The sequence below is a fragment of the Oncorhynchus masou genome, unplaced genomic scaffold, assembly GCF_036934945.1.
Source record: "Oncorhynchus masou masou isolate Uvic2021 unplaced genomic scaffold, UVic_Omas_1.1 unplaced_scaffold_1361, whole genome shotgun sequence".
NCBI classification, from domain to species: Eukaryota; Metazoa; Chordata; class Actinopteri; order Salmoniformes; family Salmonidae; genus Oncorhynchus; species Oncorhynchus masou.
The window spans coordinates 38,017-65,231 of NW_027003510.1; the positions used below are offsets into that span (position 1 = coordinate 38,017).

General features: G+C 44.6%; 1 pseudogene; it reads left to right on the plus strand.

Moving 5' to 3' along the window:
* The window catches only part of LOC135530523 (voltage-dependent L-type calcium channel subunit alpha-1C-like), a 68,512-nt pseudogene that overhangs the window by 35,855 nt on the left and 5,442 nt on the right, over positions 1-27,215 (plus strand).

Consider the following 27,215-nt stretch of genomic DNA (forward strand, 5'->3'; position numbering starts at 1 on the left):
GTAATAACCAGCCTGTGATAGAGAAGGGTAACAGTAATAACCAGCCTGTGATAGAGAAGGGTAACAGTAATAACCAGCCTGTGATGCAGAAGGGTAACAGTAATAACCAGCCTGTGATACAGAAGGGTAACAGTAATAACCAGCCTGTGATACAGAAGGGTAACAGTAATAACCAGCCTGTGATAGAGAAGGGTAACAGTAATAACCAGCCTGTGGTAGAGAAGGGTAACAGTAATAACCAGCCCTGTGATACAGAAGGGTAACAGTAATAACCAGCCTGTGATAGAGAAGGGTAACAGTAATAACCAGCCATGTGATACAGAAGGGTAACAGTAATAACCAGCCTGTGGTAGAGAAGGGTAACAGTAATAACCAGCCTGTGGTAGAGAAGGGTAACAGTAATAACCAGCCCTGTGATACAGAAGGGTAACAGTAATAACCAGCCATGTGATACAGAAGGGTAACAGTAATAACCAGCCTGTGGTAGAGAAGGGTAACAGTAATAACCAGCCCTGTGATACAGAAGGGTAACAGTAATAACCAGCCATGTGATACAGAAGGGTAACAGTAATAACCAGCCATGTGATACAGAAGGGTAACAGTAATAACCAGCCTGTGATAGAGAAGGGTAACAGTAATAACCAGCCATGTGATACAGAAGGGTAACAGTAATAACCAGCCATGTGATACAGAAGGGTAACAGTAATAACCAGCCTGTGATAGAGAAGGGTAACAGTAATAACCCGCCTGTGATAGAGAAGGGTAACAGTAATAACCAGCCTGTGATAGAGAAGGGTAACAGTAATAACCAGCCTGTGATAGAGAAGGGTAACAGTAATAACCAGCCTGTGATAGAGAAGGGTAACAGTAATTACCAGCCTGTGATAGAGAAGGGTAACAGTAATAACCAGCCCTGTGATACAGAAGGGTAACAGTAATAACCAGCCTGTGATAGAGAAGGGTAACAGTAATAACCAGCCTGTGGTAGAGAAGGGTAACAGTAATAACCAGCCCTGTGATACAGAAGGGTAACAGTAATAACCAGCCTGTGATAGAGAAGGGTAACAGTAATAACCAGCCTGTGATGCAGAAGGGTAACAGTAATAACCAGCCTGTGATAGAGAAGGGTAACAGTAATATCCAGCCTGTGATGCAGAAGGGTAACAGTAATAACCAGCCTGTGATAGAGAAGGGTAACAGTAATAACCAGCCCTGTGATACAGAAGGGTAACAGTAATAACCAGCCTGTGATAGAGAAGGGTAACAGTAATATCCAGCCTGTGATGCAGAAGGGTAACAGTAATAACCAGCCTGTGATAGAGAAGGGTAACAGTAATAACCAGCCCTGTGATACAGAAGGGTAACAGTAATAACCAGCCTGTGATAGAGATGGGTAAAAGTAATAACCAGCCTGTGATAGTGAAGGGTAACAGTAATAACCAGCATGTGATGCAGAAGGGTAACAATAATATCCAGCCTGTGATGCAGAAGGGTAACAGTAATAACCAGCCTGTGATAGAGAAGGGTAACAGTAATAACCAGCCTGTGATAGAGAAGGGTAACAGTAATAACCAGCCTGTGATAGAGAAGGGTAACAGTAATAACCAGCCTGTGATAGAGAAGGGTAACAGTAATAACCCGCCTGTGATGCAGAAGGGTAACAGTAATAACCAGCCTGTGATACAGAAGGGTAACAGTAATAACCAGCCTGTGATACAGAAGGGTAACAGTAATAACCAGCCTGTGGTAGAGAAGGGTAACAGTAATAACCAGCCTGTGATGCAGAAGGGTAACAGTAATAACCAGCCTGTGATAGAGAAGGGTAACAGTAATAACCAGCCTGTGATGTAATAACCAGCCTGTGAGAGAAGGGTAACAGTAATAAGGGTAACAGTAATAACCAGCCTGTGATAGAGAAGGGTAACAGTAATAACCAGCCTGTGATAGAGAAGGGTAACAGTAATAACCAGCCTGTGATAGAGAAGGGTAACAGTAATAACCAGCCTGTGATACAGAAGGGTAACAGTAATAACCAGCCTGTGATACAGAAGGGTAACAGTAATAACCAGCCTGTGATGGAGAAGGGTAACAGTAATAACCAGCCTGTGATAGAGAAGGGTAACAGTAATAACCAGCCTGTGATACAGAAGGGTAACAGTAATAACCAGCCTGTGATAGAGAAGGGTAACAGTAATAACCAGCCTGTGATAGAGAAGGGTAACAGTAATAACCAGCCTGTGATAGAGAAGGGTAACAGTAATAACCAGCCTGTGATAGAGAAGGGTAACAGTAATAACCAGCCTGTGATAGTGAAGGGTAACAGTAATAACCAGCCTGTGATGCAGAAGGGTAACAGTAATAACCAGCCTGTGATAGAGAAGGGTAACAGTAATAACCAGCCTGTGATAGAGAAGGGTAACAGTAATAACCAGCCTGTGATAGTGAAGGGTAACAGTAATAACCAGCCTGTGATGCAGAAGGGTAACAGTAATAACCAGCCTGTGATGCAGAAGGGTAACAGTAATAACCAGCCTGTGGTAGAGAAGGGTAACAGTAATAACCAGCCTGTGATGCAGAAGGGTAACAGTAATAACCAGCCTGTGACAGAGAAGGGTAACAGTAATAACCAGCCTGTGATAGAGAAGGGTAACAGTAATAACCAGCCTGTGATGCAGAAGGGTAACAGTAATAACCAGCCTGTGGTAGAAAAGGGTAACAGTAATAACCAGCCTGTGATAGAGAAGGGTAACAGTAATAACCAGCCTGTGATAGAGAAGGGTAACAGTAATAACCAGCCTGTGATAGAGAAGGGTAACAGTAATAACCAGCCTGTGATACAGAAGGGTAACAGTAATAACCAGCCTGTGGTAGAGAAGGGTAACAGTAATAACCAGCCTGTGATGCAGAAGGGTAACAGTAATAACCAGCCTGTGATAGAGAAGGGTAACAGTAATAACTAGCCTGTGATAGAGAAGGGTAACAGTAATAACCAGCCTGTGATGCAGAAGGGTAACAGTAATAACCAGCCTGTGGTAGAGCAGGGTAACAGTAATAACCAGCCTGTGATAGAGAAGGGTAACAGTAATAACCAGCCTGTGATAGAGAAGGGTAACAGTAATAACCAGCCTGTGATAGAGAAGGGTAACAGTAATAACCAGCCTGTGATAGTGAAGGGTAACAGTAATAACCAGCCTGTGATGCAGAAGGGTAACAGTAATAACCAGCCTGTGATAGAGAGGGTAACAGTAATAACCAGCCTGTGATGCAGAAGGGTAACAGTAATAACCAGCCTGTGATGCAGAAGGGTAACAGTAATAACCAGCCTGTGATAGAGAAGGGTAACAGTAATAACCAGCCTGTGATGCAGAAGGGTAACAGTAATAACCAGCCTGTGATAGAGAAGGGTAACAGTAATAACCAGCCTGTGATAGAGAAGGGTAACAGTAATAACCAGCCTGTGATGCAGAAGGGTAACAGTAATAACCAGCCTGTGGTAGAAAAGGGTAACAGTAATAACCAGCCTGTGATGCAGAAGGGTAACAGTAATAACCAGCCTGTGATAGAGAAGGGTAACAGTAATAACCAGCCTGTGATACAGAAGGGTAACAGTAATAACCAGCCTGTGATACAGAAGGGTAACAGTAATAACCAGCCTGTGATAGAGAAGGGTAACAGTAATAACCAGCCTGTGATGCAGAAGGGTAACAGTAATAACCAGCCTGTGATAGAGAAGGGTAACAGTAATAACCAGCCTGTGATAGAGAAGGGTAACAGTAATAACCAGCCTGTGATGCAGAAGGGTAACAGTAATAACCAACCTGTGGTAGAGCAGGGTAACAGTAATAACCAGCCTGTGATAGAGAAGGGTAACAGTAATAACCAGCCTGTGATAGAGAAGGGTAACAGTAATAACCAGCCTGTGATACAGAAGGGTAACAGTAATAACCAGCCTGTGATACAGAAGGGTAACAGTAATAACCAGTCTGTGATGGAGAAGGGTAACAGTAATAACCAGCCTGTGATAGAGAAGGGTAACAGTAATAACCAGCCTGTGATACAGAAGGGTAACAGTAATAACCAGCCTGTGATAGAGAAGGGTAACAGTAATAACCAGCCTGTGATAGAGAAGGGTAACAGTAATAACCAGCCTGTGATAGAGAAGGGTAACAGTAATAACCAGCCTGTGATAGAGAAGGGTAACAGTAATAACCAGCCTGTGATAGAGAAGGGTAACAGTAATAACCAGCCTGTGATACAGAAGGGTAACAGTAATAACCAGCCTGTGATAGAGAAGGGTAACAGTAATAACCAGCCTGTGATGCAGAAGGGTAACAGTAATAACCAGCCTGTGATAGAGAAGGGTAACAGTAATAACCAGCCTGTGATAGAGAAGGGTAACAGTAATAACCAGCCTGTGATAGAGAAGGGTAACAGTAATAACCAGCCTGTGATACAGAAGGGTAACAGTAATAACCAGCCTGTGATAGTGAAGGGTAACAGTAATAACCAGCCTGTGATAGAGAAGGGTAACAGTAATAACCAGCCTGTGATAGAGAAGGGTAACAGTAATAACCAGCCTGTGATAGAGAAGGGTAACAGTAATAACCAGCCTGTGATAGTGAAGGGTAACAGTAATAACCAGCCTGTGATAGAGAAGGGTAACAGTAATAACCAGCCTGTGATAGTGAAGGGTAACAGTAATAACCAGCCTGTGATACAGAAGGGTAACAGTAATAACCAGCCTGTGATAGTGAAGGGTAACAGTAATAACCAGCCTGTGATAGAGAAGGGTAACAGTAATAACCAGCCTGTGATAGAGAAGGGTAACAGTAATAACCAGCCTGTGATACAGAAGGGTAACAGTAATAACCAGCCTGTGATAGAGAAGGGTAACAGTAATAACCAGCCTGTGATAGAGAAGGGTAACAGTAATAACCAGCCTGTGATAGAGAAGGGTAACAGTAATAACCAGCCTGTGATAGAGAAGGGTAACAGTAATAACCAGCCTGTGATAGAGAAGGGTAACAGTAATAACCAGCCTGTGATGCAGAAGGGTAACAGTAATAACCAGCCTGTGATAGAGAAGGGTAACAGTAATAACCAGCCTGTGATACAGAAGGGTAACAGTAATAACCAGCCTGTGATAGTGAAGGGTAACAGTAATAACCAGCCTGTGATAGTGAAGGGTAACAGTAATAACCAGCCTGTGATAGAGAAGGGTAACAGTAATAACCAGCCTGTGATAGAGAAGGGTAACAGTAATAACCAGCCTGTGATACAGAAGGGTAACAGTAATAACCAGCCTGTGATAGAGAAGGGTAACAGTAATAACCAGCCTGTGATAGAGAAGGGTAACAGTAATAACCAGCCTGTGATAGAGAAGGGTAACAGTAATAACCAGCCTGTGATATAGAAGGGTAACAGTAATAACCAGCCTGTGATAGAGAAGGGTAACAGTAATAACCAGCCTGTGATGCAGAAGGGTAACAGTAATAACCAGCCTGTGATAGAGAAGGGTAACAGTAATAACCAGCCTGTGATACAGAAGGGTAACAGTAATAACCAGCCTGTGGTAGAGATTGTAACAGTAATAACCAGCCTGTGATAGAGAAGGGTAACAGTAATAACCAGCCTGTGATAGAGAAGGGTAACAGTAATAACCAGCCTGTGATGCAGAAGGGTAACAGTAATAACCAGCCCTGTGATAGAGAAGGGTAACAGTAACAACCAGCCCTGTGATAGAGAAGGGTAACAGTAATAACCGGCCTGTGATGCAGAAGGGTAACAGTAATAACCAGCCTGTGATAGAGAAGGGTAACAGTAATAACCAGCCTGTGATACAGAAGGGTAACAGTAATAACCAGCCTGTGATACAGAAGGGTAACAGTAATAACCAGCCTGTGATAGAGAAGGGTAACAGTAATAACCAGCCTGTGATAGAGAAGGGTAACAGTAATAACCAGCCTGTGATACAGAAGGGTAACAGTAATAACCAGCCTGTGATAGAGAAGGGTAACAGTAATAACCAGCCTGTGATACAGAAGGGTAACAGTAATAACCAGCCTGTGATACAGAAGGGTAACAGTAATAACCAGCCTGTGGTAGAGAAGGGTAACAGTAATAACCAGCCTGTGATAGAGAAGGGTAACAGTAATAACCAGCCTGTGATACAGAAGGGTAACAGTAATAACCAGCCTGTGATACAGAAGGGTAACAGTAATAACCAGCCTGTGATAGAGAAGGGTAACAGTAATAACCAGCCTGTGGTAGAGAAGGGTAACAGTAATAACCAGCCTGTGATGCAGAAGGGTAACAGTAATAACCAGCCTGTGATACAGAAGGGTAACAGTAATAACCAGCCTGTGATACAGAAGGGTAACAGTAATAACCCGCCTGTGATACAGAAGGGTAACAGTAATAACCAGCCTGTGGTAGAGAAGGGTAACAGTAATAACCAGCCTGTGATAGAGAAGGGTAACAGTAATAACCAGCCTGTGATAGAGAAGGGTAACAGTAATAACCAGCCTGTGATAGTGAAGGGTAACAGTAATAACCAGCCTGTGATGCAGAAGGGTAACAGTAATAACCAGCCTGTGATAGAGAAGGGTAACAGTAATAACCAGCCTGTGATAGAGAAGGGTAACAGTAATAACCAGCCTGTGATACAGAAGGGTAACAGTAATAACCAGCCTGTGATAGAGAAGGGTAACAGTAATAACCAGCCTGTGATAGAGAAGGGTAACAGTAATAACCAGCCTGTGATAGAGAAGGGTAACAGTAATAACCAGCCTGTGATAGAGAAGGGTAACAGTAATAACCAGCCTGTGATAGAGAAGGGTAACAGTAATAACCAGCCTGTGATTGAGAAGGGTAACAGTAATAACCAGCCTGTGATGCAGAAGGGTAACAGTAATAACCAGCCTGTGATACAGAAGGGTAACAGTAATAACCAGCCTGTGATAGAGAAGGGTAACAGTAATAACCAGCCTGTGATAGAGAAGGGTAACAGTAATAACCAGCCTGTGATAGAGAAGGGTAACAGTAATAACCAGCCTGTGATAGAGAAGGGTAACAGTAATAACCAGCCTGTGATAGAGAAGGGTAACAGTAATAACCAGCCTGTGATAGAGAAGGGTAACAGTAATAACCAGCCTGTGATTGAGAAGGGTAACAGTAATAACCAGCCTGTGATGCAGAAGGGTAACAGAAATAACCAGCCTGTGATACAGAAGGGTAACAGTAATAACCAGCCTGTGATAGAGAAGGGTAACAGTAATAACCAGCCTGTGATAGAGAAGGGTAACAGTAATAACCAGCCTGTGATAGAGAAGGGTAACAGTAATAACCAGCCTGTGATAGAGAAGGGTAACAGTAATAACCAGCCTGTGATACAGAAGGGTAACAGTAATAACCAGCCTGTGATACAGAAGGGTACAGTAATAACCAGCCTGTGATAGAGAAGGGTAACAGTAATAACCAGCCTGTGATACAGAAGGGTAACAGTAATAACCAGCCTGTGATAGAGAAGGGTAACAGTAATAACCAACCTGTGATAGAGAAGGGTAACAGTAATAACCAGCCTGTGATGCAGAAGGGTAACAGTAATAACCAGCCTGTGATAGAGAAGGGTAACAGCAATAACCAGCCTGTGATAGAGAAGGGTAACAGTAATAACCAGCCTGTGATAGAGAAGGGTAACAGTAATAACCAGCCTGTGATAGAGAAGGGTAACAGTAATAACCAGCCTGTGATAGAGAAGGGTAACAGTAATAACCAGCCTGTGATTGAGAAGGGTAACAGTAATAACCAGCCTGTGATACAGAAGGGTAACAGTAATAACCAGCCTGTGATAGAGAAGGGTAACAGTAATAACCAGCCTGTGATAGAGAAGGGTAACAGTAATAACCAGCCTGTGATAGAGAAGGGTAACAGTAATAACCAGCCTGTGATAGAGAAGGGTAACAGTAATAACCAGCCTGTGATAGAGAAGGGTAACAGTAATAACCAGCCTGTGATACAGAAGGGTAACAGTAATAACCAGCCTGTGATGCAGAAGGGTAACAGTAATAACCAGCCTGTGATACAGAAGGGTAACAGTAATAACCAGCCTGTGATAGAGAAGGGTAACAGTAATAACCAGCCTGTGATAGAGAAGGGTAACAGTAATAACCAGCCTGTGATGCAGAAGGGTAACAGTAATAACCAGCCTGTGATACAGAAGGGTAACAGTAATAACCAGCCTGTGATACAGAAGGGTAACAGTAATAACCAGCCTGTGATAGAGAAGGGTAACAGTAATAACCAGCCTGTGATACAGTAGGGTAACAGTAATAACCAGCCTGTGATAGAGAAGGGTAACAGTAATAACCAGCCTGTGATAGAGAAGGGTAACAGTAATAACCAGCCTGTGATAGAGAAGGGTAACAGTAATAACCAGCCTGTGATACAGAAGGGTAACAGTAACAACCAGCCCTGTGATAGAGAAGGGTAACAGTAACAACCAGCCTGTGATAGAGAAGGGTAACAGTAATAACCAGCCTGTGATAGAGAAGGGTAACAGTAATAACCAGCCTGTGATAGAGAAGGGTAACAGTAATAACCAGCCTGTGATGCAGAAGGGTAACAGTAATAACCAGCCTGTGATACAGAAGGGTAACAGTAATAACCAGCCTGTGATACAGAAGGGTAACAGTAATAACCAGCCTGTGATAGAGAAGGGTAACAGTAATAACCAGCCTGTGATAGAGAAGGGTAACAGTAATAACCAGCCTGTGATAGAGAAGGGTAACAGTAATAACCAACCTGTGATAGAGAAGGGTAACAGTAATAACCAGCCTGTGATGCAGAAGGGTAACAGTAATAACCAGCCTGTGATAGAGAAGGGTAACAGCAATAACCAGCCTGTGATAGAGAAGGGTAACAGTAATAACCAGCCTGTGATAGAGAAGGGTAACAGTAATAACCAGCCTGTGATAGAGAAGGGTAACAGTAATAACCAGCCTGTGATAGAGAAGGGTAACAGTAATAACCAGCCTGTGATTGAGAAGGGTAACAGTAATAACCAGCCTGTGATACAGAAGGGTAACAGTAATAACCAGCCTGTGATAGAGAAGGGTAACAGTAATAACCAGCCTGTGATAGAGAAGGGTAACAGTAATAACCAGCCTGTGATAGAGAAGGGTAACAGTAATAACCAGCCTGTGATAGAGAAGGGTAACAGTAATAACCAGCCTGTGATAGAGAAGGGTAACAGTAATAACCAGCCTGTGATACAGAAGGGTAACAGTAATAACCAGCCTGTGATGCAGAAGGGTAACAGTAATAACCAGCCTGTGATACAGAAGGGTAACAGTAATAACCAGCCTGTGATAGAGAAGGGTAACAGTAATAACCAGCCTGTGATAGAGAAGGGTAACAGTAATAACCAGCCTGTGATGCAGAAGGGTAACAGTAATAACCAGCCTGTGATACAGAAGGGTAACAGTAATAACCAGCCTGTGATACAGAAGGGTAACAGTAATAACCAGCCTGTGATAGAGAAGGGTAACAGTAATAACCAGCCTGTGATACAGTAGGGTAACAGTAATAACCAGCCTGTGATAGAGAAGGGTAACAGTAATAACCAGCCTGTGATAGAGAAGGGTAACAGCCTGTGAGTAATAACCAGCCTGTGATAGAGAAGGGTAACAGTAATAACCAGCCTGTGATACAGAAGGGTAACAGTAACAACCAGCCCTGTGATAGAGAAGGGTAACAGTAACAACCAGCCTGTGATAGAGAAGGGTAACAGTAATAACCAGCCTGTGATAGAGAAGGGTAACAGTAATAACCAGCCTGTGATAGAGAAGGGTAACAGTAATAACCAGCCTGTGATGCAGAAGGGTAACAGTAATAACCAGCCTGTGATACAGAAGGGTAACAGTAATAACCAGCCTGTGATACAGAAGGGTAACAGTAATAACCAGCCTGTGATAGAGAAGGGTAACAGTAATAACCAGCCTGTGATAGAGAAGGGTAACAGTAATAACCAGCCTGTGATAGAGAAGGGTAACAGTAATAACCAGCCTGTGATACAGAAGGGTGACAGTAATAACCAGCCTGTGATGCAGAAGGGTAACAGTAATAACCAGCCTGTGATAGAGAAGGGGAACAGTAATTACCAGCCTGTGATACAGAAGGGTAACAGTAATAACCAGCCTGTGATTGAGAAGGGTAACAGTAATAACCAGCCCTGTGATAGAGAAGGGTAACAGTAATAACCAGCCTGTGATAGAGAAGGGTAACAGTAATAACCAGCCCTGTGGTAGAGAAGGGTAACAGTAATAACCAGCCTGTGATAGAGAAGGGTAACAGTAATAACCAGCCTGTGATACAGAAGGGTAACAGTAATAACCAGCCTGTGATAGTGAAGGGTAACAGTAATAACCAGCCTGTGATAGAGAAGGGTAACAGTAATAACCAGCCTGTGATAGAGAAGGGTAAAAGTAATAACCAGCCTGTGATAGAGAAGGGTAACAGTAACAACCAGCCTGTGATACAGAAGGGTAACAGTAATAACCAGCCTGTGATAGAGAAGGGTAACAGTAATAACCAGCCTGTGATGCAGAAGGGTAACAGTAATAACCAGCCTGTGATAGAGAAGGGTAACAGTAATAACCAGCCCTGTGATAGAGAAGGGTAACAGTAATAACCAGCCTGTGATGCAGAAGGGTAACAGTAATAACCAGCCTGTGATACAGAAGGGTAACAGTAATAACCAGCCTGTGATACAGAAGGGTAACAGTAATAACCAGCCTGTGATAGAGAAGGGTAACAGTAATAACCAGCCTGTGATACAGAAGGGTAACAGTAATAACCAGCCTGTGATAGAGAAGGGTAACAGTAATAACCAGCCTGTGATAGAGAAGGGTAACAGTAATAACCAGCCTGTGATTGAGAAGGGTAACAGTAATAACCAGCCTGTGATAGAGAAGGGTAACAGTAATAACCAGCCTGTGATAGAGAAGGGTAACAGTAATAACCAGCCTGTGATGCAGAAGGGTAACAGTAATAACCAGCCTGTGATAGAGAAGGGTAACAGTAATAACCAGCCTGTGATAGAGAAGGGTAACAGTAATAACCAGCCTGTGATACAGAAGGGTAACAGTAATAACCAGCCTGTGATAGAGAAGGGTAACAGTAATAACCAGCCTGTGATAGAGAAGGGTAACAGTAATAACCAGCCTGTGATACAGAAGGGTAACAGTAATAACCAGCCTGTGATAGAGAAGGGTAACAGTAATAACCAGCCTGTGATGCAGAAGGGTAACAGTAATAACCAGCCTGTGATAGTGAAGGGTAACAGTAATAACCAGCCTGTGATAGAGAAGGGTAACAGTAATAACCAGCCTGTGATAGAGAAGGGTAACAGTAATAACCAGCCTGTGATAGAGAAGGGTAACAGTAATAACCAGCCTGTGATAGAGAAGGGTAACAGTAATAACCAGCCTGTGATGCAGAAGGGTAACAGTAATAACCAGCCTGTGATAGAGAAGGGTAACAGTAATAACCAGCCTGTGATGCAGAAGGGTAACAGTAATAACCAGCCTGTGATAGAGAAGGGTAACAGTAATAACCAGCCTGTGATGCAGAAGGGTAACAGTAATAACCAGCCTGTGATGCAGAAGGGTAACAGTAATAACCAGCCTGTGATGAGGGATATGTCAACAGTCCTTCCTCCTGATTCATTTCTCCTTCCTTCTTCCCCTCTACCTGTCCGTGTGTTCCCCAGTGAGCATGCCGGCCAGTGAGAATGAGTCGGTGAACACTGACGCCACTCCAGCAGGAGATATGGAGGGAGAGACCTGCTGTACCCGGCTAGCGTAAGTACCTCAACCCACCCTCACCCTTTTTACACTTACAGTCTCCCGTCTCACCTATTAGCTAACCCCCATTTCCCCTTAGTCACACTCACCCTACCTCAAACCTGCACTCGCCCTCCCTTACCCTTCCACCACCTCCTCTCCCTCCCTTAACAATTCCTTCCCCTCCCTTCCCCTTCCTCCCAGTCCCTCCCCCTTCCTCCCAGTCCCTTACAGTTTCCCCCCCTCCCTCCCCCTTCCTCCCCCTTCCTCCCCCTCCCTTACCCGTCCTCCCCCTCCCCCTCATCTCTCCTGTCCCTTCCTCCCCCTCAATTTTATCCTTCCTGTCCCTGCCTCACCTGCAGCTATTTAAAGCTCTTATTTCTCTCCTCTCCTCCTTGGAACATCTGATTGATTTTCTCCACAACTCTCTTGTTGATTTTCCACCTGTCCTTCACTTTGACATGAAACGTTCCCTTCACCTGCAAATTCTCCTGTCTTTACTTTAACGTCACTTCCTCTCCTCTCGCAGTGATCTACGCTATTTATAATTTCCTCTCCTCTCGCAGTGATCTACGCTATTTATCATTTCCTCTCCTCTCTCAGTGGTCTATGGTATTTATCATTTCCCCTCCTCTCTCAGTGATCTATGCTATTTATCATTTCCCCTCCTCTCTCAGTGATCTACGCTATTTATCATTTCCCCTCCTCTCTCAGTGATCTACGCTATTTATCATTTCCTCTCCTCTCTCAGTGATCTACGTTATTTTATTTATCATTTCCTCTCCTCTCTCAGTGATCTACGTTATTTTATTTATCATTTCCTCTCCTCTCTCAGTGATCTACGCTATTTATCATTTCCCCTCCTCTCTCAGTGATCTACGCTATTTATCATTTCCCCTTCTCTCTCAGTGATCTACGCTATTTATCATTTCCCCTCCTCTCTCAGTGATCTACGCTATTTATCATTTCCTCTCCTCTCTCAGTGATCTACGTTATTTTATTTATCATTTCCTCTCCTCTCTCAGTGATCTACGTTATTTTATTTATCATTTCCTCTCCTTTCTTAGTGATCTACGCTATTTATCATTTCCTCTCCTCTCTCAGTGGTCTACGCTATTTATCATTTCCTCTCCAACGTTTATCCTTTATTCTGTCTCTTCTGTTTCCCCCACTTCCTCTTCTTTCTCTCCTTTCTCTCCTTTCTCTCCTTCCTCTCCTTCCTCTCCTTCCTCTCCTTTCTCTCCTTCCTCTCCTTTCTCTCCTTTCTCTCATTTCTCTCCTTCCTCTCCTTTCTCTCCTTTCTCTCCTTTCTCTCCTTCCTCTCCTTCCTCTCCTTTCTCTCCTTTCTCTCCTTCCTCTCCTTCCTCTCCTTTCTCTCATTTCTCTCCTTTCTCTCCTTTCTCTCCTTCCTCTTCTTCCTCTCCGTCCTCTCCTTTCTCTCCTTCCTCTCCTTTCTCTCCTTTCTCTCCTTTCTCTCCTTTGTTGCTGTTGAAGCGTGTTCCTCCTCTTCTCTCCTCCAGGAGCTGCGATGAAGGGATGATTCACTCATGACTCTATTCACACCTTTATTTAAGCGGTCTCTCTCCTTCTTCTTCTTTATTTTCTTCTTCTTCATTTTCTACTTCTTCATTTTCTTCATCTTCTTCATTTTTTTCCCCTTCTTCTTCTTTGTTTTCTTCTTCTTCATTTTCTTCTTCTTCTTCTTCTTTTACTTCCCCGGTTAACTTCCCCTGGCGCTGCTCTTCACATTCTCTCATTCATAACAACTGCTGAGACACACACACTTTATGAAGACGCACACACACACACACACATACACACACAAACATACACACACATTGTAAAATGGCGCCGACAGAGAGGGCTGCCTTGCTTCTAGTACTGCTGGATGACATGTTAGATATTGCTGCACTGTCGGATCTAGAAGCATTTCACTCCACTCGCTTTAACATCTGCTAAACACGTGTATGTGACCAATAAAATGTGATTTAGATGTTTTATTATTTTTAAACACACACACACACACACACACTCACACACACACACACACACACACACACACACACACACACACACACACAGGTGAACTACACTTCATGCATATTTTCTGCTGCCCGTAGTATTAGAATGACCAAGACTACAGAATCAAGACTTCCACACTATTATCCCAGACTGGTATCAGACAGACAGTATATCATTAGAGCTCTGTGGTCGGGTGGTAGATTTCCTCTCTATCGATTCTATTTCTATGCTGTAGACCCATCGTGCTGGCACTATGTCGTTCTCTGTTTTCAATCTGTGTCTATCTGATTCTACCATCGTTGTTGTTATTGTTGTTGTTGTTGCTGTGGCCCAAGGCTCAGACACACAGCACACAGCAGGTAGACTAGAGCCATCAGTGTCAGACACCATAGACTCCACATCTTGACTCTGTGCCTCAGATCATTTGTCACTGTGTATACAAGCCGCAGGGTCAGACAGCTTCACTGTCAATAACATGTCAATGTACTGTACATCCCTGTAAAGAAGGAGGTGTGGGAGGGCTCAGATCTCAGCCAGTGTTACCAGGAAGGAGGTGTGGGAGGGATCACACACACACACACACACACCCACCCACCCACCCACCCACCCACCCACCCACCCACCCACCCACCCCACCCCCACCCCCCCACACACACACACACACACACACACACACACACACACACCCACCCCCCACACACACACACACACACACACACACACACACACACACACACACACACACACACACACACACACACACACACACACACACACACACACACCCACCCACCCACACACACACACACAACTGATGCTTGTCTCTGTTCAGCTAGCAGGCCTCTGGGTAGTTTAGATGAGCGTATGCTGTTCAGCTAGCAGGCCTCTGGTAGTTTAGATGAGCGTATGCTGTTCAGCTAGCAGGCCTCTGGGTAGTTTAGATGACTGTATGCTGTTCAGCTAGCAGGCCTCTGGGTAGTTTAGATGAGTGTATGCTGTTCAGCTAGCAGGCCTCTGGGTAGTTTAGATGAGCGTATGCTGTTCAGCTAGTAGGCCTCTGGGTAGTTTAGATGAGTGTATGCTGTTCAGCTAGCAGGCCTCTGGGTAGTTTAGATGAGCGTATGCTGTTCAGCTAGCAGGCCTCTGGGTAGTTTAGATGAGCGTATACTGTTCAGCTAGCAGGCCTCTGGGTAGTTTAGATGAGCGTATGCTGTTCAGCTAGCAGGCCTCTGGGTAGTTTAGATGAGCGTATACTGTTCAGCTAGCAGGCCTCTGGGTAGTTTAAATGAGTGTATACTGTTCAGCTAGCAGGCCTCTGGGTAGTTTAGATGAGCGTATGCTGTTCAGCTAGCAGGCCTTTGGGTAGTTTAGATGAGCGTATACTGTTCAGCTAGCAGGTCTCTGGGTAGTTTAGATGAGCGTATGCTGTTCAGCTAGCAGGCCTCTGGGTAGTTTAGATGAGCGTATGCTGTTCAGCTAGCAGGCCTCTGGGTAGTTTAGATGAGCGTATGCTGTTCAGCTAGCAGGCCTCTGGGTAGTTTAGATGAGCGTATGCTGTTCAGCTAGCAGGCCTCTGGGTAGTTTAGATGACTGTATGCTGTTCAGCTAGCAGGCCTCTGGGTAGTTTAGATGAGCGTATACTGTTCAGCTAGCAGGCCTCTGGGTAGTTTAGATGAGCGTATACTGTTCAGCTAGCAGGCCTCTGGGTAGTTTAGATGAGCGTATGCTGTTCAGCTAGCAGGCCTCTGGGTAGTTTAGATGAGCGTATACTGTTCAGCTAGCAGGCCTCTGGGTAGTTTAGATGAGCGTATGCTGTTCAGCTAGCAGGCCTCTGGGTAGTTTAGATGAGCGTATGCTGTTGAGCTAGCAGGCCTCTGGGTAGTTTAGATGAGCGTATGCTGTTCAGTGCGCCAGGACTGTAATACCATTCACACACAGATGCTCTTTCAGAAATGGTCATCAATGGCCCTGGTGGAGGATATCTATTCCCATAATGCCTCTTCAGCATGTTTATGTTAGAGTCAGAGATGGTGCCAACTGATCTGTCTGAATGCCACAGAACACATGACGAGATCTGTCCCTGTCCAGTCCCACTAAAACACAACATTATGCTATTATTACACACACTGACAATGCTGTTGAGACAGAAACAACTAGGCTGGTCTAAAATGCTGCCCTATTCCCTATATAGTGCACTACTGTTGACCAGAGCCCTGTTCCCTATATAGTGCACTACTGTTGACCAGAGCCCTGTTCCCTATATAGTACTATAGTGCACTACTGTTGACCAGGGCCCTATTCCCTATATAGTGCACTACTGTTGACCAGAGCCCTGTTCCCTATATAGTACTATAGTACACTACTGTTGACCAGAACCCTATTCCCTATATAGTGCACTACTGTTGACCAGAGCCCTATTCCCTATATAGTGGACTACTTTAGACCAGGGCCCTATTCCCTATATAGTGCACTACTTTAGACCAGGGCCCTATTCCCTATATAGTGGACTACTTTAGACCAGGGCCCTATTCCCTATATAGTGCACTACTTTAGACCAGGGCCCTATTCCCTATATAGTGCACTACTTTAGACCAGTGCCCTGTTCCCTATATAGTGCACTACTGTTGACCAGAGCCCTGTTCCCTATATGGTACTATAGTACACTACTGTTGACCAGAGCCCTATTCCCTATATAGTGCACTACTTTAGACCAGAGCCCTATTCCCTATATAGTGCACTACTTTAGACCAGAGCCCTATTCCCTATATAGTGCACTACTTTAGACCAGAGCCCTATTCTCTATATAGTGCACTACTTTAGACCAGAGCCCAATTCCCTATATAGTGCACTACTTTAGACCAGAGCCCTATTCCCTATATAGTGCACTACTTTAGACCAGAGCCTTATTCCCTATATAGTGCACTACTTTAGACCAGAGCCCTATTCCCTATATAGTGCACTACTTTAGACCAGAGCCCTATTCCCTATATAGTGCATTACTTTAGACTAGAGCCCTATTCCCTATATAGTGCACTACTTTAGACCAGAGCCCTATTCCCTATATAGTGCACTACTTTAGACCAGAGCCTCATTCCCTATATAGTGCACTACTTTAGACCAGAGCCATATTCCCTATATAGTGCACTACTTTAGACTAGAGCCCTATTCCCTACTTTAGACCAGAGCTTGCATATAGTAGTGAACTATATGTGCCAAATCACCACCATCAGGATCTCTGGTAACACATGGTGATAGTACCAACAGTAGCTGAATCTGGTAACACATGGTGATAGTACCAACAGTAGCTGAATCTGGTAACACATGGTGATAGTACCAACAGTAGCTGAATCTGCCAGGACCTGACCAGACCAAGATAGAAAGGAATCTATAAAGACCTCCTCTCATCTTCTCACCTCTCTTCCCTCCTCACCTCACCTCTCCTCCCTCCTCACCTCTACTCTCCTCCCTCTTTCTCACCTCTCCTCCCTCCTCACCTCTACTCTCTTCCCTCCTCACCTCTACTCTCCTCCCTCTTTCTCACCTCTCCTCTCCTCCCCTCTTTCTCACCTCTCCTCTCCTCCCCTCTTCGTCCCTGAGACACCTGTGGTCCATGTTGTCATGTTGTCTTGTGCTTCGTTATGTTTGTTCAGTATGTTCTGTATGTATAATCCATTCTGTTTTTCCTTCCAGAAATAGAATCTCCAAATCCAAGTTCAGGTTAGTACATGTGATGTCATCACATCGCTGACTCCTTTCTTTCTCTCTTTCTCTCTCTCTTTCTCTCTCTTTCTCTCTTTCTCTCTCTTTCTCTCTTTCATTTTATCTCTCTTTCTCTCTTTCTCTCTTTCTTTCATCCCTTCTGGCTGCTGGATGGACCTGTGTGTGTGTGTGTGTGTGTGTGTGTGTGTGTGTGTGTGTGTGTGTGTGTGTGTGTGTGTGTGTGTGTGTGTGTGTGTGTGTGTGTGTGTGTGTGTGTGTGTGTGTGTGTGTGTGTGTGCGTGCGTGCGTGCGTGCGTGCTGTACCAGTCAAAAGTTTGGACACACCTACTCATTCAAGGGTTTTTCTTTATTTTTACTATTTTCTACATTGTAGAATAATAGTGAAGATATCAAAACTATGAAATAAGACACATGGAATCATATAGTAACCAAAAAAGTGTTAAAAAATTAAAACAGATTTTATATTTGAGAAGCCTTGACAGCTTGCACACTCTTGGCATTCTCTCAACCAGCTTCATGAGGTAGTCACCTGGAATGCATTTAATTTAACAGGTGTGCCTTGTTCAAAGTTAATTTGTGGAATTTCTTTCCTTCTTAATGTGCCAATCAGTTGTGTTGTGACAAGGTAGGGGTGGTATACAGAAGAGAGCCCTATTTGGTAACAGACCAAATCCATATTATGGCAAGAACAGCTCAAATAAGCAAAGAGAAACGACAGTCCATCATTACTTTAAGACATGAAGGTCAGTCAATACGGAACATTTCAAGAACTTTGAAAGTTTCTTCAAGTGCAGTCGCAAAAACCATCAAGCACTATGATAAAACTGGCTCTAATAAGGACCGCCACAGGAAAGGAAGACCCAGTTACCAGCCTCAGAAATTGTAGCCCAACTAAATGCTTCACATAGTTCAAGTAACAGACACATTTCAACATCAACTGTTCAGAGGAGACAGTGTGAATCAGGCCTTCATGTTTGAATTGCTTCAAAGAAACCACTACTAAAGGACACCAATAAGAAGAAGAGACCTGCTTGGGCCAAGAAACACGAGCAATGGACATTAGACTGGTGGAAATCTGTCCTTTGGTCTGATGAGTCCAATTTTGAGATTGTTGGTTCCAACCACCGTTTCTTTGTGAGACGGATGATCTCTGCATGTGTGGTTCCCACCATGAAGCATGGAGGAGGTGTGATGGTGTGGGGGTGCATTGCTGGTGACACTGTCAATGATGTATTTATAATTCAAGACACCACAACATTCTGCAGTGGTACACCATCCTATCTGGTTTGCGCTTAGTGGGACTATAATTTGATTTTCAACAGGACAATGACTCAACACAACTCCAGGCTGTGGAAGGGCTGTTTGACCAAGAAGGAGAGTGATGGAGTGCTGCATCAGATGACCTGGCCTCCACAATCACCTGACCTCAACCCAATTGAGATGGTTTGGGATGAGTTAGACCTCAGAGTGAAGGAAAAGCAGCCAACAAGTGCTCAGCATATGTGTGAACTCCTTCAAGACTGTTGGAAAAGCATTCCAGGTGAAGCTGGTTGAGAGAATGCCAAGCGTGTGCAAAGCTGCCATCAAGGCAAAGGGTGGCTACTTTGAAGAATCTAAAATATATTTGGATTTGTTTAACACATTTTTTGTGTCCCATGTGATGTTCACCTTGTTCCTTGTTCCTCTATCAATGTGTGCCATGACATGCCGAAACAGAATCATGTACCTGTAGTTTCCATGACAATCACAATCAGGGAAGGTTCCAGAATAAAGAAAAGCTGAAGTTGCGGAGCCAATAGAATGCGTGATAGAATTAATGACAATTATTTATCTTCCAGGTGAGGTCCCTATTGGTCCCTTGCCAGACACTACTCAGATAGCCTGTTATTGTTTTCAGTGTGTGTGTCCCAAATGGCATCCTATTCCCTACATAGTGCACTACTTTTATGGGCCCTGGTCAAAAGTAGTGCCCTACATAGGGAATAGGGTACCATGTGGGATGTAGCCAGTGTTATTCTGTCCATTGCTGTTATGTTATCTATCTCTGGTGTAACATGAGTGCTCTACAGACTCTTATGAATCATGTCAGGACAGTGGGCTCTGAACCACCTGTTGGTCCTCGTTGAACCGCAGCCTAATGTCCCCTTCACATCTCCTCTCCTCTCTACTCCTCCTACCCCCCTAAGAGACTGGCTCCCTGCTCTGTTTCAGGACACAGTACAACGTTCTCCAGCCTGCTGCACGGCTGCATGTCATGATCATTGGTTCAGTTACTGAAACTGAGAAAATATTGCTCTTCTTCCTCTCCTCTTCATCTCTTCTTCCTCTCCTCATCCTCTCCTCTTCCTCTCCTCTTCCTCTCCTCTTCCCTCCTCTTCCTCTCCTCTTCCCTTCCTCTCTTCTTCCTCTCCTCTTCCTCTCTTCTTCCTCTCCTCTTCCTCTCCTCTTCATCTCTTCTTCATCTCTTCTTCCTCTCCTCTTCCCTCCTCTTCCTCTCCTCTTCCCTTCCTCTCCTCTTCCCTTCCTCTCTTATTCCTGTCCTCTTCCTCCTCTCTTCCTCTTTCTCCCCCCACTGTCTTTCTCCTCTCTCTCTCTCTCTCCCTCCCTCTCTCTGTCTCTCTCCTCTCTCTCTCTCTCTCTCTGTCTCTCTCTCTCTCCCTCTCTCTCTCTCCCTCCCTCTCTCTCTCTCTCTCTGTCTCTCTCTCTCTCTCTGTCTCTCTCTCTCTCTCTCTCCCTCTCTCTCTCTACAGTCGGTACTCGCGGCGGTGGAACCGTCTGTGTCGTCGTAAGTGTCGAGCGGGGGTCAAATCCAGCGTGTTCTATTGGCTGGTGATCTTCCTGGTCTTCCTCAACACTCTAACCATCGCTTCAGAGCACCATAAACAGGCTGACTGGCTCACAGAGGCCCAAGGTACTGACACATCAATACCACCTTCAGAGCACCATAAACAGGCTGACTGGCTCACAGAGGCCCAAGGTACTGACACATCAATACCACCTTCAGAGCACCATAAACAGGCTGACTGGCTCACAGAGGCCCAAGGTACTGACACATCAATACCACCTTCAGAGCACCATAAACAGGCTGACTGGCTCACAGAGGCCCAAGGTACTCACACATCAATACCACCTTCAGAGCACCATAAACAGGCTGACTGGCTCACAGAGGCCCAAGGTACTGACACATCAATACCACCTTCAGAGCACCATAAACAGGCTGACTGGCTCACAGAGGCCCAAGGTACTGACACATCAATACCACCTTCAGAGCACCATAAACAGGCTGACTGGCCCACAGAGGCCCAAGGTACTGACACATCAATACCACCTTCAGAGCACCATAAACAGGCTGACTGGCTCACAGAGGCCCAAGGTACTGACACATCAATACTACCTTCAGAGCACCATAAACAGGCTGACTGGCTCACAGAGGCCCAAGGTACTGACACATCAACAGCAGCTCAAGTTCCAGTACATTTTATTTCATTATCTCAGCACCATAGTGTATTGTACATTATCTGGTACATATAGTACTATAATACAATCACTTATCTTAAAACAACTCAATAACAGAAGTTTATTTCTCCTGACTGAGACACAAAGAGTTTGCTGCCATTGGTACATCCTGGTTCCCCAAGGTACAGAGACAACAACACAGAATAGCATCTGTCACATCATGTATATAAAATATTTTTATTCACAAACACGAGTGGAGGGAGCCATGATGGTTCAGAGGTATGTTTGTGTTACTTCTGAACTGGTGTTATTATCCTGCTAACAACACTGCTCACAACTCACATTATTCACAGATTTGTTGGTCAATTCTTTGTGTTGTAATTTCTCTTCTTCTCTCCTCAGAGTAGCCAAAATATCTTTAGTAAATAATCTCTGTTGTTTCGTCTTTCTCTTCCTCTCTCCTCAGAGTAGCCAAAATATCTTTAGTAAATAATCTCTGTTGTTTAGTATTTCTCCTCCTCTCTCCTCAGAGTAGCCAAAATATCTTTATTAAATAATCTCTGTTGTTTCGTCTTTCTCTTCCTCAGAGTAGCCAAAATATCTTTATTAAATCACCTCTGTTGTTTAGTCTTTCTCCTCCTCTCTCCTCAGAATAGCCAAAATATCTTTATTAAATCATCTCTGTTGTTTAGTCTTTCTCCTCCTCTCTCCTCAGAGTAGCCAAAATATCTTTATTAAATCATCTCTGTTGTTTAGTCTTTCTCCTCCTCTCTCCTCAGAGTAGCCAAAATATCTTTATTAAATCACCTCTGTTATTTAGTCTTTCTCCTCCTCTCTCCTCAGAATAGCCTAAATATCTTTATTAAATAATCTCTGTTGTTTAGTCTTTCTCCTTTATTCCCTCCTTCTATTCAGCTCTCTCCGTTATCCAATAAACTGTTGGTTTCTGCACCTCACTAATCCTAAAGTCATTTTACAGTGAAAATCTCACTTTTAAAAGTTAATATCCTGGGCCTCCTGAGTGGCGCACCGTATCGCACTGCTAGAGGCGTTACTACAGACCCGGGTTCATTCCCGGGCTGTGCCATAACCGGCCATGGCCGGGAGTCCCATTGGCCCTGCATTGTCTGGGTTAGGGTAGGGTTTGGCCGGGGGGGGGCTTTACGTAACTCATCACGCTCTAGCGACCCCTTGTGGCGAGCCGGGTGCCTGCAGGCTGACCCCGGTTGCCAGTTGAGCGTTGTCTCCTCCGACACATTGGTGCAGCTGGCTTCCGGGTTAAGCAGTGGGTGTTAAGAAGTGAAGGTTTGGCGGGTCATGTTTTCGTAGGACGCTTGACTCCACCTTCGGCTCTCCCGAACCCGTTGGGGAGTTGTAGCGATGAGACAAGGTGAAGTTGGGGAGGAAAAAATATAACAAATATAAACATATACAGGACCAGTCAAAAGTTTGGACACACCTACTCATTCAAGGGTTTTTCTTTTTTACTGTTTTCTGCATTGTAGAATAATGTTGAAGACATCAAAACTATTAAATAACACATATGGAATCATGTAGTAACCCAACAAAAGTGTTAAACAAATGAAAATATATTTTAGATTTCAAAGTAGCCACTCTTTGCCTTGATGACAGCTTTGCACACTCTTGGCATTCTCTCAACCGACTTCATGAGGTAGTCACCTGGAATACATTTCAATGAACAGGTGTGCCTTGTTCAAAGTTAATTTGTGGAATTTATTTCCTTCTTAATGTGTTTGAGCCAATCAGTTGTGTTGTGACAAGGTAGGGGTGGTATACAGAAGATAGCCCTATTTGGTAAAAGACCAAGTCCATATTATGGCAAGAACAGCTCAAAGAAGCAAAGAGAAATGACAGTCCATCATTACTTTAAGACATGAAGGTCAGTCAATACGGAACATTTCAAGACCTTTGAAAGTTTCTTCAAGTGCAGTGGCAAAAACCATCAATCGCTCTGATGAAACTGGCCGTCATGAGGACCGCCACAGGAAAGGAAGACCCAGAGTCACCTCTGCTGCAGAGAGTTAGTTCATTAGAGTTAACTGGCCGTCATGAGGACCGCCACAGGAAAGGAAGACCCAGAGTCACCTCTGCTGCAGAGAGTTAGTTCATTAGAGTTAACTGGCCGTCATGAGGACCGCCACAGGAATGGAAGACCCAGAGTCACCTCTGCTGCAGAGAGTTAGTTCATTAGAGTTAACTGGCCGTCATGAGGACCGCCACAGGAAAGGAAGACCCAGAGTCACCTCTGCTGCAGAGAGTTAGTTCATTAGAGTTAACTGGCCGTCATGAGGACCGCCACAGGAAAGGAAGACCCAGAGTCACCTCTGCTGCAGAGAGTTAGTTCATTAGAGTTAACTGGCCGTCATGAGGACCGCCACAGGAAAGGAAGACCCAGAGTCACCTCTGCTGCAGAGAGTTAGTTCATTAGAGTTAACTGGCCGTCATGAGGACCGCCACAGGAAAGGAAGACCCAGAGTCACCTCTGCTGCAGAGAGTTAGTTCATTAGAGTTAACTGGCCGTCATGAGGACCGCCACAGGAATGGAAGACCCAGAGTCACCTCTGCTGCAGAGAGTTAGTTCATTAGAGTTACCAGCCTCAGAAATAATGAATTGCACCTCACAGTGTTCAAATAACAGACACATCTCAACATCAACTGTTCAGAAGAGGCTGCTTGAATCAGGCCTTCATGGTCGAAATGCTGCAAAGAAACCACTACTAAAGGACACCAATAAGAAGAAGAGATATTATTTCACTCAATTCTAGGTCATATTACATATAAGTCTGTAAATACTGGACAGTTACTTTAAGTTATATACCCTCACCTCTCTCTCTCTCTCTCTCTCTCTCTCTCTCTCTCTCTCTCTCTCTCTCTCTCTCTCTCTCTCTCTCTCCCCCCTTTCTCCCCCTCTCCCCCCCTCTCTCCCCCCCCCTCTCTCTTTCTCTCTCTCTCTCCTCAGACATAGCCAACAAGGTCCTGCTGGCGTTGTTTACAGGGGAGATGCTGTTAAAGATGTACAGCCTGGGTCTACAGGCCTACTTCGTGTCTCTGTTCAACCGCTTTGACAGCTTCGTGGTGTGTGGAGGCATCCTGGAGACCATTCTGGTGGAGACCAAGATCATGTCCCCGCTAGGCATCTCTGTGCTGCGCTGCGTACGCCTTCTACGCATCTTCAAAATCACAAGGTATAGTACCACATAACTCAGTCACTAGGCATCTCTGTTCTGCGTACGGCTTCTATGCATCTTCAAAATCACAAGGTATAGTACCACATAACACAGTCACTAGGCATCTCTGTTCTGCGTACACCTTCTACGCATCTTCAAAATCACATAACACAGTCACTACTACATTAAAACTAAATAAAAGACTGTGTCCCATTCTGTGGGGTAAAGAAAGCTGGAGGACAGTTCCTATGTGTATGGATGAGTCCCAAATGGCACCCTATTCCCTATATAGTGGACTACTGTTGACCAGAGCCCTATTCCCTATATAGTGGACTACTGTTAACCAGAGCCCTATTCCCTATATTGGACTACTGTTGACCAGGGCCCTATTCCCTATATAGTGGACTACTGTAGACCAGAGCCCTATTCCCTACATAGTGGACTACTGTTAACCAGAGCCCTATTCCCTATATAGTGGACTACTGTTGACCAGAGCCCTATTCCCTATATAGTGGACTACTCTTATCCAGAGCCCTATTCCCTACATAGTGGACTACTGTTAACCAGAGCCCTATTCCCTATATAGTGGACTACTGTTGACCAGAGCCCTATTCCCTACATAGTGGACTACTGTTGACCAGAGCCCTATTCCCTACATAGTGGACTACTCTTATCCAGAGCCCTATTCCTTACATAGTGGACTACTGTTGACCAGAGCCCTATTCCCTATATAGTGGACTACTGTTGAACAGAACCCTATTCCCTACATAGTGGACTACTGTTGACCAGAGCCCTATTCCCTATATAGTGAACTACTGTTAACCAGAGCCCTATTCCCTATATAGTGGACTACTGTTGACCAGAGCCCTATTCCCTACATAGTGGACTACTGTTGACCAGAGCCCTATTCCCTACATAGTGGACTACTCTTATCCAGAGCCCTATTCCCTATATAGTGGACTACTGTTGAACAGAACCCTATTCCCTACATAGTGGACTACTGTTGACCAGAGCCCTATTCCCTATATAGTGAACTACTGTTAACCAGAGCCCTATTCCCTACATAGTGGACTACTGTTGACCAGGGCCCTATTCCTTACATAGTGGACTACTGTTGACCAGAGCCCTATTCCCTACATAGTGGACTACTGTTGACCAGAGCCCTATTCCCTACATAGTGGACTACTGTTGACCAGAGCCCTATTCCCTACATAGTGGACTACTGTTGACCAGAGCCCTATTCCCTATATAGTGGACTACTGTTGACCAGAGCCCTATTCCCTACATAGTGGACTACTGTTGACCAGAGCCCTATTCCCTACATAGTGGACTACTCTTATCCAGAGCCCTATTCCCTACATAGTGGACTACTGTTAACCAGAGCCCTATTCCCTATATAGTGGACTACTGTTGACCAGAGCCCTATTCCCTACATAGTGGACTACTGTTAACCAGAGCCCTATTCCCTATATAGTGGACTACTGTTGACCAGAGCCCTATTCCCTATATAGTGGACTACTCTTATCCAGAGCCCTATTCCCTACATAGTGGACTACTGTTAACCAGAGCCCTATTCCCTATATAGTGGACTACTGTTGACCAGAGCCCTATTCCCTACATAGTGGACTACTGTTGACCAGAGCCCTATTCCCTACATAGTGGACTACTCTTATCCAGAGCCCTATTCCTTACATAGTGGACTACTGTTGACCAGAGCCCTATTCCCTATATAGTGGACTACTGTTGACCAGAGCCCTATTCCCTACATAGCGGACTACTGTTGACCAGAGCCCTATTCCCTATATAGTGGACTACTCTTATCCAGAGCCCTATTCCCTACATAGTGGACTACTGTTAACCAGAGCCCTATTCCCTATATAGTGGACTACTGTTGACCAGAGCCCTATTCCCTACATAGTGGACTACTGTTGACCAGAGCCCTATTCCCTACATAGTGGACTACTCTTATCCAGAGCCCTATTCCTTACATAGTGGACTACTGTTGACCAGAGCCCTATTCCCTATATAGTGGACTACTGTTGACCAGAGCCCTATTCCCTACATAGTGGACTACTGTTGACCAGAGCCCTATTCCCTACATAGTGGACTACTGTTGACCAGAGCCCTATTCCCTACATAGTGGACTACTGTTGACCAGAGCCCTATTCCCTATATAGTGGACTACTGTTGACCAGAGCCCTATTCCCTACATAGTGGACTACTGTTGACCAGAGCCCTATTCCCTACATAGTGGACTACTCTTATCCAGAGCCCTATTCCCTACATAGTGGACTACTGTTGACCAGAGCCCTATTCCCTACATAGTGGACTACTCTTATCCAGAGCCATATTCCCTACATAGTGGACTACTGTTGACCAGAGCCCTATTCCCTATATAGTGAACTACTGTTAACCAGAGCCTATTCCCTACATAGTGGACTAACCACTAGGCTAACCTGCCGCCCCTTTGTGAACAACGTAAAAGGACCTTCCATCCAGCAACAGTCAACATGTTAATCATTACTAACGCGTTTCCATCAGTCAACATCCAAGGGTACTTGTCCTCTCTCTATCACACTGTCCATGTTACAACACCGTATCCGGGAGGGAAGGGAAGCCATTGAGCGGATCCATTTAATTTCACAGTTAATGCGTTTTGAATTGTGGGTAATGAAGTGTGCTGGCGGGGTTCACTAAATTCCAATAATATAGTAATGTAGCTTTCAGCTAGTTCTACTGAGGCTATACAGTTCATTGGTGCTGCTGGCGGACTCCATCACACAATTACTCTCTCCATGGCTGTGTCCCAAACGGTACCATATTTCCTACATAGTGCACTACTTTAGACCCGAGGTTCAAAGGTCCTCTTTCTTCTTCACTTTAAAGCCACATGTACAACAGGTGCCTCCCTCCCTTCCTCCTGGCCACCACTACTAATCTCAGAGTTGAGTTTAACTCACCCTCCATGTTTACCTTTACCCCTGAC